Raw genomic sequence first — 19,825 nt, forward strand, 5'->3', positions numbered from 1 at the left:
GAAAGGGCCGTTTATCTGCTAGATTTCATCCTGTCTGTTTTCAGACCCCTTGACAAGCCTAACATCATTAAAAGAGATTGAATGTATTCATTCACTGTCAGTCAGAACACAATGGCAAACCTCAGCATAACTAGAAAAAAACTAATGTCATAAAAACAGGAGACAAAGAGGAAATTCAAGATGCCCCCAAATTGTTATGAGAGAAATTAGCATAAATACTTGGGAATAACTGGAAAAAAATAAGCAAAACTGGAGGAATCTCAGAGACACTGGTGTTAAGATGGGGAGAGAGACAAGAATGAGAAGAGACAACTAATAGATCTTGGTTTTCAACATGTATTCTGGCTAAACAGAAAAACACTGCACACATGACTCCTGGGGGCTGAATTAATTAAACTCTTATGTTATTTTATTTTTCTCCTTAATTAGTTTGCTAGTTACACATATTTTATTTTTCAGTGATTATGAAAAGGATTACAATTTAAATCTTTGATTTATCAATCTCTAATTTATATTAGTATGGTACTTTTACAACTTCCAAGATAGTGTACCATAGAACATTCTAATTCTACTTAGCCCTATTTGATTTTTATGTTGTTGAGTGTTTTTATTTTGTATAAAATTTAAACTTCACAAGCTATTATTTTCATTATGTTTTATTCAGTATTTATTTATTGACCCACATCTTTATGCTTTTCATTTCTTTTCTTGTTTTCAAGTTTCCATATTGTATTATTTTTCTTCTGATTAAATAACTTCCTTTACTTTTTTTCCCTAGTGCAGGTCCCCTGGAAATCAATTATTAATTTAAATATGTGTGTAATGTCTTTAATTTTCCATAATTTTTGAAAATATTTTTGGATATTTAAGTCTAAGCTAACAGTTATTTTCTTTCAGTATTTTGAAGGTTTCCATTGTCTCCTAGCTTCCTTTTCTTGTTGTTAGTCAGGAGACAGTTTTATTCTTGCTTATTTGAAAGTGCTATACGTTTTCTATGTCTGTTTTTTGTTGGTCTTTACAAGTTTTATTATTATGTGCTTTTATGGTTTTTGTTGTATTTATCATGTTTGGGTTTCCGAAGGTTTACTCATTGCATGGCTGTTTCTTTCATCAGTTTTGGAAAATTCTCCACCAAACACTGATTCTGTCCCACTCTCCTCATCTAGTACTCCAATGGGATGTATTAGATCTTTTCACTGTGTTGAATTAGTAGTCTATTAGTATTTCAGTTTGGGTATTTTCTCTAACCCATCTTGTAGTTCACTAATTCTATTTTTTTCTATGTCTAGTATGCAGTTAGCTCCAACCACTAACTTCTACATTTAGATATGTATTTTTCTCTTTAAAAATTTCTATTTTTTATGATTTTATATTCTCTGTACACATTCTTTTTGTCTTTTAATCTTTTGAACATATTTTAAAGATATATTTTAAAGGCCATGCCCGATAACTCCATTATGTAGAGCCTTTATGGATCTGTTTCCATTACCTACATTTTCTTTCCTTCTCTCTGTCTCTCTCTCCGTGTGTGTGTGTGTGTGTGTGTGTGTGTTTTGCTCAAGTCTTATATATTTATATGCCTAAGATTTTTTTTATTGACTTTTGGTTCTGGTGTATAAAATATTATTGAAAAAGTATAAGGCTCAGGATCATCTTATCTTGTCCTAGAAATAATACACTTTTTATTTTGTCAGTTGGTTCAAGGCCATATTCCCTAAATCTAATTACGGATAGAGATGACTCAAAGTTGTGTTTTTTACTTGTTAGGACAAGTCCATTCACTGTTTACAGACCCCAGACTCCAATTTTTGTTTATTCTACCACCATAAGATTGCTGAATATAACCTCAGTTCCTCAATCTCTTTACCACAACTTTCACTTTTTATCTGAGAGGTAAAATTAGTGACACACACTGAGTTTAACTCACTAGACCATTTCTCCCCTATATTGTGACCCCTCAAATTATGAATTCACAGACACATTTTACAATTGTGCATCTTTACTTGATGTACAGCTGGATGGTTAGTTGAAGATCACTATATCTACCATTTCCAGAAATAAATCACTTTGCTCATGCATTGTGGAAACTCCTGGCAACAGATTATTAAAAACCTGAACTCATTGTCCTAAGATTTCCTACTCTGTTTCTTCTAAGATCCATAATGTCATTGTGGAAAAAGCAATGCAGCAACTCCTCAGGATCACCACAATAAATGGTAGGCTGTGAAATCCAGAAAATGAGGAGACAGCTGCATTTTATGCATACAGTTTTTCTAAAAACCAACATAAAAATTATACATACATTCAGTACTCAGAGATGAGTTTCTAGACATGACCCCTAAGCTTAGCTACTTAAATCAGATGACAGTGTCTCACAGGACAACACTAGTTACAAATATAACTTCCATTCCAAATATGTATTTCAATATATATCTACACAGAAGCTGGAGATCTTTTGCAAAGAAATACTGAATGGTTTACTTTTCAGCATCATTATTTTCTGAAAACTAGTCAGATTCCTGAGCCATATACTAGAATAAACTTACATTCGCAAAGACATATATACACACTTCAAACTACTTTTAGAGGAAAAAAAAATCACAAGACTGTGCCCCTGCACTCAAGGCAATTGGACCTCTAATATTTTCCTGAGTTTTTTTTTTCTGTATTTTCTATAACTCACTTAGAATTTTTTGTTGTTATTCTTTTCTCCTGTATTTTATTTTATTCCCATTTTAGTACTGACAACATTGTTTATAATACTTCTTTTGTAACATGCCCACTCTGCAGACAGTAAGCTGGCAAACAAAGAGATTAAGTCTTTATAAAATTTTATAACACTGTGAATTTATAAAAATGTCCTTTATCAAGACGATTAGTAATACACATTTGTTAATGAAATAGATGAATGTGTGGGTTGAATTTACTTATTCACCCCACACATTCATCCATTGTGATGGATGAATGGATGAATGTGGAGGAATTCTTCCTTCTAATTTTATTGAAAGTGTGGATACATGATTTAAAAAATAAGCATTTAATGCTTTTAAAAAATCATTTCCTGGTCCTTAGATCTTTACTTCTGTTCCTGTACAAAGAAATCTTCCAGTCTTTACAGCTTCTTGCTCTCTTACTACACCATGTAGTAAGTATTTTCTTGCCTGAGATCTGTGGTACAAGTTCTTGCTTTTCCATCCACTATTTGGACATGTGATGTGCTAATGACCTAGGCTGTTGGCAAAGTGGGTATGACTGTTGGTAAGAGTATCAATTTGTCTTCATGCAGGAAAATTTGGCAACATCTGTTAAAATACCCAAATACACGCACATTGATTTACGTTTAAGAAGGTTTGCTACAACACAATATGAAATGGCAAAAATGAAGCCACATAAGAATGTTGAAAAAATTTTGATACAACAACATTTTGTAACATTATGCAAAATTCAGTGTCCTGACATGAGGGTATCTTCACAATATACTGTTAACTAAAAAATCCAAACATAGAAAGTTATCTATAGTTATCATGTGTATAAATTATAAAAACCCATGCAGATAAAGTGTGCATGAATGTACACTGTCAAAAATTTTGAAAATTGAACATAAAAATGTTAACTGTGGCTGCTTTGGGGAAGAGTAGTAGGGTAGGAGTTTTGAATGTAGAGTCCTTTCCTTTAAGTTAATATATGCCTGCAATATCTGAATGTTTTCAAGGATTGTGGATTGTTTTCATAACACAAAATAGATTGAGACTGTTTAGAAACTAAGCTTCAGTTTAAGTGCCATAAATATAATAGAAAGAAGACTTTTTAATATTGATGATAAATTTAGGGAGGGTTTGGGAGTTCCCGAATATCTTCAACTAGTCACAACAGTGTTTCTCCCACATCAACACAGGGAGGGGAACAACACACACCAGGGCCTGTTGAGGGGTGGGGGATGAGGGGAGGGAACTTAGAGGACAGGTCAATGGGTGCAGCAAACCACCATGGCACACGTATACCTATGTAATGAACCTCCACATTCTGCACGTGTATCTCGGAACTTAAAGTAAAAATTTTTTTTTAAAGTGTTAAAAAAAAAAACAGTGTCTCTCAAATTTCAGCAAAAAAGGCTTGTGACTCAAGGAAAGAAAATTATCACAGTTTTCCAGACAATTTCTGCAAAAGGAAAGATTACTCAGAATTATCTAGGCAATAACCCTATTTTTCCACTTCCTCAGACCGTGGGAAGTAGGATAGGCTGAAATTTAAGTGTCTCTAATACAGTCATAAATGTTCTGCAACTTACATTCCATGCTTAATAGGAACTCTTTCTGTCTAAGTAATTACTTATCTCTGGGTGATAGAATCATCTGTTCTTTGGAATACCATTACTGGTGCTATTACATCTCTTAAGAAGCTTTTGTTTTATAAAATCAAAATAGGCCTGGCACGGTGGCTCAGGCCTGTAATCCCAGCGCTTTGGAAGGTCAAGGCAGAAGGCAGGAGGATCACTTGATTCCAGGAGTTCAAGGCCAGCCTGGGCAATATGGTGAAACTGAATCTGTACATTTTTTTTTTTTTTTTAATTAGCCAGGTATGGTGGTGTGTTCCTGTAGCCTCAGCTACTCAGGAGGCTAAGGTGGGAGGATTGCTTGAGTGCTGGAGTTTGAGGATGCAGTGAACGGTGATTGCACCATTGCATTCTACCCCGGGTGAGAAAAGTGATACCCTCATTTCTAAAACAAATAATAATAACAAAAATAAATCAAATCTAATTAAAATAGACAAAAGGTAATCAATCTATTAATCAGTCAATGTTACAAAATGGAAACTATAAGACCCAAATAAGTGGTCACGGTTTCAGGATTTTTTTTGAATAAAGCAGATAACTTCCTTCATTATGAAAGGAGGAGTATAAGAGTTAATGTGGATGCTTTAATGTAAGTTAAGTAATCCACCTAGTATGTCTGTTTTCTTTAACTTTTTACATTGATCATAAATTTGTCTACCATTAAAGTCTTTGTTTTAGTGATTGCATTTTTAAAATTTTCACAATTATTTGTTGCAATCATTTATAAATTGAAAATATTCAACTTTACAACTGCATTTTAAAGTATAGATATGGCTTGTTTTGCTGGAAATATAAAGCCAACATTTTCCCCCTACCTTCCCCCTGGTAATAAGTTAAAATAATTTATGTATTCACACATTAAATGAATATGTAACAAGTATCTATGCACAATGTGTAAAGTAAATTAAATATGTATCTAGCATCTATACATTGGGCAATCTTCTAGATGTTGAAAGGGATGCCAAGGGACAAACAGGAAAGCACACCATGAAAAGTGATGTAAAAGAGGCTCTGAAAATTCAACTATTAGCATCATGGAGCTTTTTTTTTTATTATTTTGAGATGGAGTCTCACTCTGTTGCCCCGACCAGAGTGCAGCGCAGCTATTTCAGCTCACTGTAACCTCTACCTTCCGGGCTCAAGTGATTTTCCTGCCTCAACCTCCTGAGTAGCTGGGATTACAGGCACGCGCCAGCATGCCTGGCTAATTTTTCTATTTTTAGTAGAGACAGGGTCTCACTGTGGTGGCCATGTTGGTCTGGAATGCCTGACCTCGTGATCTGCCAGCCTTGGCCTCCCAAAGTGCTGGGATTACAAGCATGAGCCACCGTGCCCGGCCCATGGAGCTTTTTTCCCTCCCAATTCTATCGACTGTATCCTTCCAGTTAATTTTACTTTTTGATGAACTTGAAACTACTAGTAAAAAGAGGGCTGGGTAAACATTTCAGCCTCAAGTGTAGGTAGTATTAGGAGTAGATTAAGAGGGAAATGTGCCAATGCATTAAGCCAAAAATCTGGTGAACAAGAGAAAGTGTGCCTTGCCCTTCATATCACATTATAATAATATTTAACAATGGAGGTGAGAGGTTACAGCGTGCTGGCAGTCCTCAGAGCCCTCACTTGCTCTTGGCACCTCCTCTGCCTGGGCTCCCACTTTGGCGGCACTTGAGGAGCCCTTCAGCCCACCACTGCACTGTGGGAGCACCTTTCTGGGCTGGCAAGGCTGGAGCCCACTCCCTCAGCTTGCAGGGAGGTGTGGAGGGAGAGGCGCGAGCGGGAACCGGGGCTGCGTGCGGCGCTCGTGGGCCAGCTGGAGTTCCGGGTGGGCATGGGCTTGGCGGGCCTGTCACCGCACTGGGAGCAGTGGGCCAGCCCTGCTGGCCCTGGGCAATGAGGGACTTAGCATCCGGACCAGCAGCTGCGGAGGGTGTACTGGGTCCCCGAGCAGTGCCAGCCCACCGGCGCTGCGCTCGATTTCTCACCGAGCCTTAGCTGCCTTCCCGCGGGGCAGGACTCGGTACCTGCAACCCGCCATGCCTGCGCCTCCCACCCATTCCGTTGGTTCCTGTGCAGCCCGAGCATCCCCGATGAGCGCAGCCCCCTGCTCCACGGTGCCCAGTCCCATCGACCACTCAAGGGCTGAGGAGTGCAGGCGCATGGCACGGGGACTGGCAGGCAGCTCCACCTGCAGCCCCAGTGCATGATCCACTAGGTGAAGCCAGCTGGGCTCCTGAGTCTGGTGGGGCCTTGGAGGACCTTTATGTCTAGCTCCAGGATTGTAAATACACCAATCGGCACTCCGTATCTAGCTCAAGGTTTGTAAACACACCAATCAGCACCCTGTGTCTAGCTCAGTGTTTGTGAGTGCACCAATCGACCCTCTGTATCTAGCTGCTCTGGTGGGGCCTTGGAGAACCTTTATGTCTAGCTCAGGGATTGTAAATACACCAATCAGCACCCTGGGTTTAGCTCAAGGTTTGTGAGTGCACCAATCGACACTCTGTATCTAGCTGCTCTGGTGGGGCCTTGGAGAACCTTTATGTCTAGCTCAGGGATTGTAAATACACCAATCAGCACTCTGTATCTAGCTCAAGGTTTGTAAACACACCAATCAGCACCCTGGGTTTAGCTCAAGGTTTGTGAATGCACCAATCGACACTCTGTATCTACCTGCTCTGGTGGGGCCTTGAAGAACCTTTGTGTCCATACTCTGTATCTAACTAATCTGATGGGGACGTGGAGAACCTTTATATCTAGCTCAGGGATTGTAAACGCACCAATCAGCACCCTGTCAAAACAGACCACTTGGCTCTATCAATCAGCAGGATGTGGGTGGGGCCAGATAAGAGAATAAAAGCAGGCTGCCCGAGCCAGCAGTGGCAACCCGCTCGGGTCCCTTTCCACACTGTGGAAGCTTTGTTCTTTTGCTCTTTGCAATAAATCTTGCTACTGCTCACTCTTTGGGTCCACACTGCTTTTATGAGCTGTAACACTCACTGCGAAGATCTGCAGCTTCACTCCTGAGCCCAGCAAGACCACGAGCCCATCAGGAGGAACGAACAACTCCAGACGTGCTGCCTTAAGAGCTGTAACACTCACCGCGAAGGTCTGCAGCTTCACTCCCGAGCCAGCGAGACCATGAACCCACCAGAAAGAAGAAACTCCGAACACATCTGAACATCAGAAGGGACAGACTCCAGACGCACCATCTTAAGAGCTGTAACACTCACCGCGAGGGTCTGCAGCTTCATTCTTGAAGTCAGTGAGACCAAGAATTCACCAATTCCGGACACAAAGTCACCCTTATTACATGTGTTTCAGACACATTTTAAGTAGTTTATTAATTTCAACTCTTTTAACTAAGCTATGCAGAATAACTCTTAAGTAGGCATTATCATTCCCTTTTCCAAATGAGAAAATTGAGGCACAGAAAGGTAGATAATTTGCTGCAAGGTACACAGAACAGGATCCATATTCATATCCGTTTTCAGTCTAGCCTGAGTCCAGGATCTTAATCCTTATGTAACACTGTAAATGATATTCCTTTCAAAAAAGAGTAAAATAATTAGTTTGTTGTGCTTTTCTCTTCCTTCTAACATTTGAAGAAATCACTTTATCAATCTTAATCCTAAATGGTAAGCTCTCAACATTAGCACTTTAGTGCTTTTGAATTATTACGTCTACTATGGTGATTCTTGTAGTGTATGGCATGAAAACATATTAGCTGATTGATAAAAAATCATTGCCATTTGACTTCTTACACTGAAAATTGGAAATAATCTGATAATTGTTAACACTGATTTCTCACTGGGTGACTCAGAGCCATGAAGAAACTTGGAAATTTGCATGTCTCTTGTAGGAAAACTATTCACACTAATATTTTAACATGGCTCAGTGAAGTGAGCCAAGTGAAGAAGCCTTGGCTGTATAATGAGACTGCACACAAAACTCAAGGGTATTCAACTTTAAATCAAGTCAGAAAATCTCCATGCAAGAGGTAGTGAAACCAGGTAGAACATTCAGACCTGCTTCTCAGATCACCGAACTATGTCTTAGGAGAGCAGAGTCCAGGGTCTGGGATGTCTGACTCTGTGCCTCTACTGGAAATGCACTATGGAAAGATCTGCCCCTCACTTCATCTCAATTCTCACACTTACCTCCATGTCTCCATTTGTCAATATCAATGTTAAGACCTTGCTCATTTAGGATTTTTCAAAATGCGGCTGACAATATTTGCAAGATTTGTTATATATTATTAGATTCGATATGTACCCTTCTACACCAGAATCTTCTACCAATTACTAGTGCCATACATGTATGTAACATCGTCCTCAAAGTAAGTTAGTGAATAAGACTGCCATTAGGCCTATGTAGTTGCTGGTAAGAAATCGAATCAAACAAGTCAATACATCATGTTGTTCTAAATATTTATTATGTACCTTAGGAAAAATGATATTGAGGTATTGTTATGAAATTGTTCAAGGATTATAGAACTTTTGTTAAACCCAAGTATTTTCTAAATATCGTAGGAAAAGATTATTCATGAAGTCAGTGTATGTGCACAACTTAGGATATTACTGTATACATTCAGCAAATATTACTTAAGGACACACTGTCAAATGACTGTTATCATTAGTTGGAGAGGTCTAGGGGATTAGCTATTTGACTTAGAAAAATGTGAAATTTATACTTTCAAAGTTATGGCACAAAGGCACATCAAACCAAAACAAGTACATTAGAGTATTCAAGAACCATATTCTAATGGTTTCCTTTTTAGTTTTCTTTAAATAAAAATTTCATGACAGTAGAAAGAGCTCTGGTGAATGCAAAGATGAAGACTATTATTTGCCCTCTTCTTACAGTGTCTCACCAAGGTATTTAGAAAGCCTGGTGAGTCTGTTATCCAAACACTTTGTAGTCCCAGCTCAGCGGGCTTTCACCCCCTCTGTGCCAGGTTGCCCTGCCTCTCCTGTGGCTACACTGTTTTTCGACTGTCATTTTTATTGAAAAATAAAAGCTAAATTGGAGTTTCAGAATACCTTCCATTTAACTCCTTTAATAAAACGGGAAAGATAAAAGCAACCTAGTCACAAGAGAAGTGTTTTTGAAAGCTATGCCTTGGATATCAGAGATGCAGAAATAAAAGGCTGCTTCAAAAATAGAGCCCACTGGCCTAGCGCTGGCCCTCTGCAGCTCTTCTCCTGTGCTAGACTGGCTTTTAGCTTTAATTTTTTATTCAAGAAGTTAAATGGGAGACGTGAAATAGTTTGGATCAAATATCCCAACAAATGGAAAACGGGCAGCAGATGATTCTTTTAAATGCATTATTCTTATGCACCTGGGCCAGACAACTTCGTCAGGCAATTTTGCACATGCCTGATAGAAAAGAGAATATTATTCATATTTCTGTACACAGAGAACTCTTTTTTCCACTAATCCCATGGGAAGAATAGTATTTCTCAAAGCCTGTCCCACTTAAAATAAGCATCAACACAATAAATGCTCTGAGGAGTCCCATGCTAAAGAGAAACAAAATAAACAAAAGTGTATAATTTTGTATTTGCCTAATCCATTTGTCTGTTAATTCCTTTAAAACTTTATATGTATTAATATCCCAAGATTCTTATCTAGAGATAGTATGATCTTGATCCTCAGTCACACTAGAAACATAGTTAAAAAATATTTTCAAAAGAAGGCATCCCTTTAGCTGTGTAATTATAGCTCTGTTTAATGCATTTATGCTGATTATTGAATTAAGACCTACCACAGATCAAACATTTGAGGTAATAGTAGTATCTAATTGCAAATTGGCTGAGAGAGATTCGTGTTTAAGATAGCATAATTCAAAGGTTAATTGATAGTAGTTGTCAATAATTAAACTGACAAATGTAACTAAAGAGAATATGGAAGAGGAAGCAGTAGGATTTGGCAAAGGAAAAGATTGATAAAGTCCTTAAAGTTTAAGAAACATTTGATTTTACCATGAAATAGGTCATTTAGCTCTACACTGTTCAATAACCCCCATGCTCTATTCCATTGTCCCTATAATGTTCAGCTAATGCTTTAATGAAAGTGACTCTAAAATACCCCTATTTGTCTTTTGCCCTCTTAATTAAAGCAAAAGACACAACTTGGGATTGTAATATTCCCTTCTGGCTCTTACATATCTTTAAATATAATTTTTTTCAAAGAAGAACACTTTCAGTCATTTCACATTATTCTAACCAATTAAAGAGAAATGAGAAAATGGAAGTTATAATGATGTTAAGTATATCTCCCAGGATAAGTCAGTGTTGATGAAGAATGACCTGTGAAGAGACAACTGCTCTCCACCACTGCCAGATTCTGAGGGGTGTGCTAAAAGCTTTCTAGTGGCCTTCAATCAGAACTGCCTCATTATTGTGAGCATGGTATTATTTTAAATTAGCTTTTTATATTTAATTAAATAACACCTAGTCTAAAAAGTACCTCTTATTTTCCATGCCAGCATTTTGTATGACTACCTTCAAAATAAATTTCATAGAATAGGCAAAGAATAAACAGAAAGCAATTACTTTTTCTACATAGAGAAAAAGGAAAGAATGGGGGTAAATTTGGCAGCCTGTCTTTTGATCCCATGAAACAATCTCTTTTTTCAAAAGCACCATTATGCTTAATAATTACATAATTTTCCCTAGGCTCCAATAAAAAAGCAGAGAAGAATATTTCAACAATGCTAAGATGTAAATAGCATTACTATTGTCTTATGATCTTCAATAGCATATAACTGATCTGACCCAAATTGTGATCCTTACCAAATCATTTTGCCCATTGAAGGATTCACTTACTTTCTTGCTTTAATATTCTTCATTGTGTTCCCTGGCCAGAGACAAAAGGATAATTTTGAAGGCATTGAAGACCATATTGTCTTTCAAGTGTTCATAGAAAAGTTTCCTTGGTAGCAATAACATTGCCTTTGAAAATGCAAAGGAGGTGAGTATAAAATCATGGAAATTCTAGAGTAGCTTAATTTGATATAATGTTTTAAAATATGAAGTAATATCATTATGGTTTTTAGTTTTTGTTTTATTTTTTAAAAGAGAGCATTTTATTTTTTAAATCAATTAATTTTTTTTTTTTTTCCAGAAAGAGTCTCGCTCTGTTGCCCAGGTTAGAGGGCAGTGCCATGATCTCGGCTCAGTTCAACCTCTACCTCTCAGGTTCAAGCAATTCTCATGCCTGAGCCTCCTGAGTAGCCAGGATTACAGACATGTACCACCACGCCCAGCTAATTTTTTATTTTAGTAGAGATGGGGTTTCACCATGTTGGCCAGGCTGGTCTTGAACTCCTGACCTCAGGTGATTGACCCACCTCAGCCTCCCAAAGTGCTGGGATTACAGGCATGAGCCACTGCACCTGGCCAAAAGAGGGAATTTTAGTCCAGATGTGATGGCACTTCTATTTTCAGGATTTGCTAAAATAAAATTCATTCAACATATAAAATAAAGCTTTAAAGTTCCATGTATTAGATCACAACTTGATTAAGATGGTGCCTTTCCTGAATTACTGACATTTTTATTATTTCTAAACTAAAGCACTCTAAATACAATGATCGTTTTTCTCTGTCTACACTGAATATGTACTATATGCTCCAAACCTATCTTACTAATTGAATAGGCAAGTACATATTTGCATATATACAAAGTATATGTACATTGTTATTCTGAAAACATTTTCTCCCTGAAAAGCCACAGGAAAAATGTGTATGAGCTAATTGTACGTTGATGATGCAGAGTGGTTATATTTTTCTCTGGTAGCTGAACATGTTTGGTGAGAATCAAATTCTTCAGCAAAGAATACACATTAGAATTAGGCAATATTTACTTTGGCATATGTCCATGATAAATGACACTAGGCATAACTGGTGTCTAAAAATCTCACTGATTAAAAATATTCTGCCAGTTTTCTGATGATATAAGGAGGAAACAAATGCAAAAGTTTAGTTTTTTAAGTTTTCTATATTTTGTGTTTTCTAAAATATGATAAAGATAACTCCCAGACTTTCAAATATTAAAAAGACTGATGTGCATTCCTAAAAATGGTAATAATTACCATATTATTTTTTATTTTTAAATTTTATTTCTTTTTTGACACAGTAATTTATGGGGTACATAGTAATGTTGTGATATATGTAATATGTAGTGATCAGATCAGGGTAACTAGCATACCTATCATCTCAAACGTTTATCATTTCTTGTGTTAGGAACATTCAATATCTCCTTCTAACTATTTGAAAGTATATGATATGTCATTGTCAACTATAGGCATCCTACAATGCTTCAGAACACTAGAACTCTTACCTAGCTGTAATTTTGTATGCTTTAACAATTCTCTCATTACCCTCTCACTAGAAACTAGAGTCTTTAGAATCTTCTGTTCTACTTTTTACTTCTATGAGATCACTGTTTTTTTATTTTTTAGATTCCACATGTGAATGAGAACATGCTATGTTTAACCTTTCTGTTCCTGGTTTATTTCACTTAGCATAATGTCCCCCAGTATTATCCATTTTGCCTTGAATGATGGGACTTCATTAAATTTTGTCTGAATAATATTTCATTGTATATATATAGAGAGAGCACACCTTATCTGTTCAGCTGTTGTTGAACACCTACATAGCTAAGATATCATAGTATCTTAGCTATTGTGCATAGTGCTATGACAAAGATGAGGGTGCTGGTGTCTCTTCTATATAATGTTTTTCTTTCCTTTGGATAAATTCCCAGTAGTGGGATTGAAGGATCACATGGTAGTTCTATCTATAGTTTTTATTTTTTGGAAAGTCCGGACTATTCTCATAGTGGCTGTACTACTGTACTAGTTTACATTCTCTCCAATAGTGTGTAAGAGTTTTTTCTCTGCCTGCTCACCAGCAAGTATTTTTTTTTTTGTCTTTTTGATAATAGCCATCATAACTGGGGTGAGATGATACCTCATTGTAGTCTTGATTTTCACTTCTCTGATGATAAGTGGTGTTAAGCATTTTAAAAATATATTTGTTTGTCATTTTTATGTCTTCTATTGAGAAACATTCACATTATTTGCCATTTTTTAATTGGATTTTTAAACCGTTAATTTGTTTGTGTTCCTTCTATATTAATCTCCAGTTAGGAGATTAATATACAGTTCATTGGGTAGGTGAAGTGTTTGAAAATACTTCTCCCATCCTGTAGGCTGTCTTTTCTCTTTGTTGATTGTTTTCTTTGCTATGAAGAAGATTTTTAGTTTAATAACATTCCATTTGTTCATTTTTGCTTCAGTTGCCTATGTTTTTGAGATGTTATTCATGAAATCTTTTCCTTGACCAATGTGTTGAAGCATTTCCCCCGTGTTTTCTTCTAGTAGTTTTATAGTTTTAGGTCTTACATTTAGGTCTTTTATCCATTTTGTGTTAATTTTTGTACAGGGTAAGAAGTAGGGGTCTTGTTTCATTCTTTTGCAAATGGACATCCAGTTTTCCCAGCACCATTTATTAAAGAGACTATCCTTTCTCCAGTGTATATTCTTGGAGTCTCTGAAAAACATCAATTGGCTATAGATACATGGATTAATTTCTGTAGATATATGGATTAATTTCATGGATCTATTCTGTTCTATTGTTCTATGTTTCTGTTTTTATGCCATTACCATGCTGTTTTGGTTACCATAGTATTGTAGTATATTTTGAAGTCTAGTAGTGTAATGCCTCTACCTTTGCTCTTTTTGCTCAGAACTGCTTTGGCTATTCAGGGTCTCTTATTGTTTCATGCAAATTTTAGATTTTATTTCTGTGAAGGATGTCATTGATATTTTGATAGGGATTGCACTGAATCTGTACATTGCTTTGGATAGTATGGTCATTTTAATTATACTAACTCTTCTGATTCATGAGCACAAAATATTTTTCCACTTGTTTCTATCCTCTTAAATTTCTTTCATCAGAGTTTTGTGGTTTCTCTTGTGAAAGTCTTTTACCTCCTTAAAGAAATTTATTCTCAGGTATGTTATTTTTTTGTAGCTGTTGTAAATGGAATTGCCTTCTTGATTTCTTTTTCAACTAGTTTTTTTGTTTAAATTAAACTTTTTTATTTTGAGATAATTTTAGATTTACATGTGGTTTTAAGAAGTAATACAGAAAGTTTTCATGTACCCTTTACCCAGTTTCCTCCAATAGTAACATCTTGTAAAATTACAGTACAGTATTTCAACCAGGATATTGAAATTGACAGTCAGGATATAGAATATTTTCATCACCTCGGAATTCCCCCATATTGCTTTTTTATACCTATACCTACTTTCCTCCCACTGACACCCTTCCTTAACCTCTGACAACCACTCATCTGTTCTCCATTTTACAATTTTGTCATTTCAATAGTATGATATAAATAAAATCATAAAATATTTAATCTTTTGGAATGGAATTTTCACTCATAAACCTTTAGAAATGTTGCCAGGTTATAGTTCAATCCTTTTTATTGCTGATTAATATTCCATGTTATGAATACCACAGTTTTTTTTTTTTTTTTTTTTTTGAGATGGAGTCTCACTCTGTCACCCAGGCTGGAGTGCAGTGGCACAATCTCGGCTCACTGCAAGCTCCACCTCCTGGGTTCACACCATTCTCCTGCCTCAGCCTCCCGAGAAGCTGGGACTACAGGCGCCCGCCACCATGCCCGGCTAATGTTTTGTATTTTTAGTAGAGACGGGGTTTTACCGTGTTAGCCAGGATGGTCTCAATCTCCTGACCCCGTGATCCACTCACCTCAGCCTCCCAAAGTGCTGGGATTACAGGTGTGAGCCACCATGCCTGGCTGAATACCACAAATTTTTAAACATTTACCTGATGAAGAACATCTTTGTTATTCCCTTTCTTTGCTCTTACCAATAAAGCCACTATACACATATTATTTTAGGCTTTTGTGTAAACCTATGGTGTTTTCTCCCCCTCTGAAATAAAAGCCCAGGAATGAAATTGTTGACTTGTATGATAATAATATATTTCATTTCTGTTTGTTTGTTTTTAATAAACTGCCAAACTCATTTTCGGAGTGGCTGTATCATTTTCCATTCTCACCAGGAACATGAGTGATATAGTTTCTCTGCATCCTTGCCAGCAGTTAGTGTTATGCTTTTTAAAATTTTAGCCATTGTAATAGGTGTGTACTGATATATTATTATGATTTTCATTTTCATTACCTCAAAGGCTAATGAAGTAGAATATCTTTTCATGTGCTTATTTTTCATCTGTATATTGTCTTTGTTGAAATAACCTTTATTTTTAGCTCACATCTTCCAATACATAAAAACAACGTTATTCCATTTTAGTATTGTATTTTTTTTGTTTTACTGTTGTTTTTAAAGTTCTTTATATTGTCTAGATATTAGTACTTTGTCAGATATGTGGCTTGCAAATGTTTTTCCCAGTATGAAATTTGTGTTTTTATTTTCTAAACAGGAACATTCACAGAGGCAAAGATTTTAATTTTGATGGCAGCCATCAAAATTATCATTTTTGTCCTTTAATTGATTATACTTTTGGTGTCAACTTTAAAAGCTCCTTTCTTAGCCCTAAACCCCAAATATTTTCTTCTATTTTTCTAAAAGTTTTATATCTTTACATTTTGCATTTAGATCCATGATCCATTTTTTTTGTTAATTTTTGTATAAGGTATGAAAGTTAAATGAAAGTTTTATTGTTGTTGTCGTTGCCTAAGGATATTCAACTGAATTGGCATCATTTGATGAATGACTATCTCTTCTTCACTAAATTGATTTTGCGTAGATCTATTTCTGGGTAGTTTATTCTGCTCCATTGATCCATGTGTCTATCACTAACACTGTACAATCTGTATTACTCCTATCATGAACTAAGTGTCAAATAGGGTAGACTCATTCTTTATGCTTTATTCTTCTTTTTAAAAATTTCTATAGCTATTCTAGTTCCTTTACTATGTTTGAGTCTTCCAATACATATATATAATATGTTTCACCATTTTTTAGACCTTCTTTGATTTTTTTATCAGTGTTTTGGCATATAAGTCTTAAAACAGCTTTTATTGGATCTACATCTAAGAATTTTGATTTAAATGGTTGGAAATGATATTATATTTTTTGATTTTGGTGTCCACATGTTAATAGTTATTACATAAAAAATATATTTTATTTGTACAGGTTTATCTTATATCCTGTGACTGCTGAGTTCACTTATCCGTTAGTTATTTTTACATTTTCTCATAGATATCTTGTGTTTTCCACTATATATATGTATATATATGTATATATGTATATATATGTGTGTATATATATGTGTATATATATATATGTACATATATGGCACTCATTGCTTCTTTTCCAATCTGTGTGCCCTTTATTTCCTTTCATATAATTGTCAACACTTGTGAATAAGAGTTTTCAGAGCAGACGTTCTTGCCTTGCTCCCAATCTTAGGGTAAAATCTTTCACCATTGGGTATAGTGTTACATATAGTTTTGGGGGGTTTTTTTCTTAGTTGCTCTTTCTCAGGTTGAGGAATTCCCCTTATATTTCTATTATTCTGATAATTTTTAGCATAAATGGGTGTTACATTTTGTCCAGTTTCTCTATATAGGCTGATACAATTTTCTAGTTTTTCTTCTTTAGTTAATTAATATAGTGGATTACATTGATTGATTTTGAATATTTAACCAGCCATGCATCCCTTGGAATAAACTCCACTGTTCATGGTGTATAATTTGTTCTTTATGTTGCTAAATTCTATTTGGTAATATTATATTAAGAGCTTTGTATCTATATACATAGTTAATATCAACCTGTTGTTTTTTGTAACATCTTTGGTTTTGATATCAAAGTAATATAAGCTTCAAAAAATAAATTGGAAAATGTTTTCACTTCTTCTAGTTTCTGGAAGAGATTGTATAGAATTGATGCTAATTCTTTAAATATCTGGTGACATTTTCTAATTAACCAATCTGGGATTGGGGATTCCTCTGGGGAGAGATTTTAAATTACGGATTCAATTTTCTTAAGAGTTATCTCTATTAAGATTGTCTATTTCTGCTTGAATCTGTTTTGATGTTTGTGTTTATAAAGGAATTTGTTCATTTTACCTAAGTTGTCATATTTATGTGTGTAGAGTTGCTCATAATATTCCTTTATTATCCTTTTGATGTCTGCAAGGTCAATAGTGATATCTCCTCTTATATGCCAGATATTGGTAAGTCGTGACTTCTCTCTTGTTTTATCAGTCTTGCTAGACATTTGACAATTTTTATCAATCTCATCAAAGAATGAACTAGTTTCAACAATTTTATCTTTTGTTGTGCTTTTTCTATTTCATAGATTTTGTTCTTATCTATCCATATCCTTCCATTTGCTGGCCTTGGGTTTACTTTGCTCTGGGTTTTTTAGATTTTTGAGGTAGGATTTTAGATTACAAGTTTTTAATACATGCATTCATTGCCATAATTTTTCCTCTAAGTATTACATTAACTTTGTCTCAAAAATGTTGATATCTTGTATTTTCATTGTCATTCAGTTCAATGTACTTTTAAAATATTTTCTTTTTCTTTGACTCAATGTATTGGTTAGTTTTTGTATGTTTGGATATTTTCTTATTATCATTTTGTTATCGATTTCTGGTTTGTTTCTGCTGCAGCTGAAGAATCCATTCTGTATGTTGTCAGTTCTTTTAAATGTGTTGAGATTGTTTTATCCCCAAATATATACACTATCTTGAAATATTTCCCATAGGCCCTTTTAAATAGTATGTATTGGACCATTTTTAGGGGCAACGATTAGATACTGTGCTTGATGGTGTTGTTGAGTTCTACACTGTTGCTGATTTTCTGTCTCGTTGTTTATCACTTTTTGACACAAGGGTATTGACGTCTTTAACTATAATTTTGAATTTCTTAACTTTTTTCTTTTAATTTTATTAGTTTATGCTTCACATATTTGCAGCTCTATTATTTGGTGCATACAAATTTAGGAATACTGTCCTTCATAGTGTGGATTGACCCTTTTATCTTTAAATCAGATTCTTTCCTGTCTCTGGTAATTTTCTTTGCTCTGAAGACTCCCTTATCTAGTTAATATAGTCACTCCTGCTTTCTTTTGATTGTTTGTGTGATATAACTTTTGCCATCTCATTTTTCAACATTTCTATATAGTTATATCTAATCACTGTTTGTAGGTAGAACACAGATACATCTTTTTTTTTAAATCAATTCTGCAAATCTCTGTATTTCCATTGTTGCATTTAGATTATTTATGTCTAATTTAATTACGGGTATGTTAATGCTTAAGTTTGCCATTTTATTTTGTGTTTTCTTTGTTCTCTCTCTCTTTTTTTAATCTGCCTTCCCATGGGTTATTTGAACTTTTTAGCATTCAAGTTTGTTTATTTAGAATGTTTTTAAGTATATCTCTTTGTATAGCTTCTTTAGTCGTTTCTCAAGAAATTTTATTTTATATATATATATATACATACATATATATATGGCAATTTACTAGTGTCATTATTTTATCACTTCAAATGAAGTGTGGAATCCTTATCTCCCTTTAAGTCACTTTACTGTACTCCATTTATAATGTAATTGTCTTAAATATTTTCTCTAAGTACACTTAGAACCACATCAGGGACTGTTATAATTTTTGATCCAAATATCAATCATAATTTAGAAAACTCAAGAGAACAAAGTCTATCTTATTTACACATATTTTTACTGAACATGTTCTTTCTTCCTTTCTGATATTCTCAGTTTACTTTGTCATTCCTTTCTACTTATAAAACTTTCTTTAGCTATTTTTTATTGTAGGTCTGCTGGCAAAAAAAAAAAATAGTTTTTCTTCATCAAGGCATTCTCAAGGATATTTTCACTGAATATAACGTTCTGAGCTAACAGTTCTTGTCTTTCAGCACTTGAAAAATGTCACTTTCTTCAAGCCTCCATAGTTTTTAATGAGAAATCTGCTTTCATCAAAATTTGCTTGCTCCTGTTGGCAAGGTGTCATTTCTGTCTTGAGGTTTTCAAATGTTTGTTTAGTTTTCAGAAATTTGACTGTGATGTATCCAGTTTTGTATTTTGAGGGGCTTATCCTGTTAAGGTTAGTCTAGCTTATTAAATCTGTAAACGCATGACTTTTGCCAAGTTTGGGGATTTTTTTTCAGCCATTATTTTCTCAACTACTTTTTCATATTAATCCTGTTTCTCTTCTTCTTCTGAGACTCTTGTGACTCAGAATTTAACAAATGACAAATGTTAAGTGTTTTTCATAATCTCACAGATTACTGAGGCTTTGTTCATCCTTTTTCAATATATTTTTTTTCTGTTTCTTAGATTGGATAATTTCTATTGTTCTTTCATTTCTCTGATTCTTTCTTCCGTACCATCCATTCTTCTTTTGAGTCATTCTAATATGGTCCATACCAAATTCATACGTTGAATCCTAACCCCTACAGAGATGGTGGTAAG

Source organism: Pan troglodytes, chromosome 7 (genome assembly GCF_028858775.2).
Source record: "Pan troglodytes isolate AG18354 chromosome 7, NHGRI_mPanTro3-v2.0_pri, whole genome shotgun sequence".
In the NCBI taxonomy this organism is placed as follows: domain Eukaryota; kingdom Metazoa; phylum Chordata; class Mammalia; order Primates; family Hominidae; genus Pan; species Pan troglodytes.